Below are 2,065 nucleotides of genomic sequence, written 5' to 3' on the forward strand. Positions count from 1 at the left end.
GGCTGGAAAGGGCTTTGGGGAGGGTTTGGTCCCTATCTGTCCCAGCACGGAGGTAGCTGTAGCTCCTCAGATCCTCCTCCTGGTCCTCCTTGGCAATGGGTGTGATGGTTGCCTTTTCCAGGCATCGGGAATTCTATCAGGAAGGGTAGAATTAAAGCTTCTTTTTTGCAAACGGTGTGAGGTGGGATGCGAGAGCGAGCTGTGACCCTGGGCGACGAGCTCAGCACCTTCCTCACCTCTCCCCAGCCCTTCGGTGGGGACGACGCAGGGCAGGTGGGTGTCCTTTGACGTCAGTGACTCAGTGTTTTCAAAAGCAGCGTGCCCGGTGCTGCCCGCTTGACTTAACAAAATCAGAGGGGAGCGGCCAGAGCTCCGACCTGCTCCGCTGCTTTTTTATAGTATTTCAATCAAAAATAGGATTGAAATCCAGCATAGCGACCTGTAGAGAAGTTGACATTTCGGGTGTTACTCTAATAAATGACTCTGTCAGGAGCCTTCTGGAAACTTCGGCAATAACGAGCATTCGGACACACGTGATTAACTCGGAGGAGGAGCGGCTCCGGGAGGAAAGCTCTCGCGGCGACGGTGCCGCGCCATGCAGTAAATGCAATTCTGCCACTGTGATCTATTGCTGCTCCCTGACAGCGACTCGCGGGGTCAGCAGCCAGAACCACGCTGACGGCTGCTGACGCACGAGCGGCAAAGGCAGCGTGGAAAAAGCGTGTCCTTGCTGCAGAGAACCGAAATACCTGGCAATAAAGTTTTTATTATTGAAGGTAAACGCTGGTGTCCCGTGTTCTAAGGGCTGGGGAGTGAAAACCACAGACCAGCTTATTGGTACCTAAACCCTGAGCGTGTTTGAGCCTCCTGCCCTGTACACAGGGTTTGATTTAAAGAAGGGAGATGGCGGCTGTTGCTTCTTGATTTGTTGAACTGGGTTTTTTTTGATCCTCCAAGACACTGGTAAATGGGGCACGTTAAGCCTCTGGCACAGTAAAAGCAGAGGAGGTGGAAAGGGATGCAATTTCTGTGCAGAATCCTTAAAATTTTCCACAAAATTTGTTGTTCTGGTACCACTGACATAATTATGAATCACATTGACGCTTTCAGCTCCCACAGCCCAGTTTTTTTTCAGGTACTGGCCAGGAAAGCTCACCAGTTCCATGCGTCTGAAAGCGTGGCCCTCCAGCAAATCCGGGAAATAGCGGATACATTTATTATTTTTTTTTTTTAAGGCCAATGCCTTTTGAGTTTACTAGCAGCTTTGTCAAGAAATAAAGCAATTTTGGGGGGGAATCTTATTTTTAGCTTCCCATTTGTGTGTTCTTTCTGGGGTGATTTCATGCTGCACTGGCTCAGCGTCTGCGAAACTCTCCGGGCTTGTCTGCACAGGCTGGGGTTTGTTTTGAAGTGTGATGTATTGATTTGTCAGCTCGATACAAGTGCAGCCAAATGAATAGCTGGTTTGTACTTCTCGCCGAGCTATTGCTTCCGCTGGGGACAGGGAGTTCCTCCAACGCATGTTCCTGGCGTTATGTCCTGTCTGCTGCACCTCTGGGTTTTGGGATGGGGGGTCAGAGGGTCTCGGGTGGTGGCTCTGCAGCTGCGTCCCCTGCCGGGGCACAAGCAAGCTTTGCTGGGGCAGCCCGGGATGGCCCGGGAGACGCGATGGTTTCGGGAAAGGTCCCAGGATGGCAGCCCGAGCTGCGGCTGCTAGCCCTTTGTGTATCCGCCCGAGTTTAAAAATATATTGGTATGCGTCAGTCGCCTACGGAGAGCTGGGGAAGGGACACGTTAGCAGGAGCGTGTGAATTTTCCATGGGTTTTAGTGTGGCTCATGGGGTCTGCGGTTGCCTGGACATAGTTCGGGCAAGATCGTTTCCTGCGGTGCATTCTGCTGCCTGTGGCGCGGCTGCCGGGAGGGAAAAGCAAACCCCCGCTTCCCTCTAAAGCTGTTCTGAAGGGTTTCAGGCTTTCTTGTGTTTGAAGTACACTGGGCACAAACAGTAACAAAGCCACGAAGCCTGGTAAGATAGACATCTTTAGCTGCAAAAAAGGGGGGGGG

Source organism: Pygoscelis adeliae, unplaced genomic scaffold (genome assembly GCF_000699105.1).
Source record: "Pygoscelis adeliae isolate BGI_AS28 unplaced genomic scaffold, ASM69910v1 Scaffold121, whole genome shotgun sequence".
NCBI lineage: Eukaryota > Metazoa > Chordata > Aves > Sphenisciformes > Spheniscidae > Pygoscelis > Pygoscelis adeliae.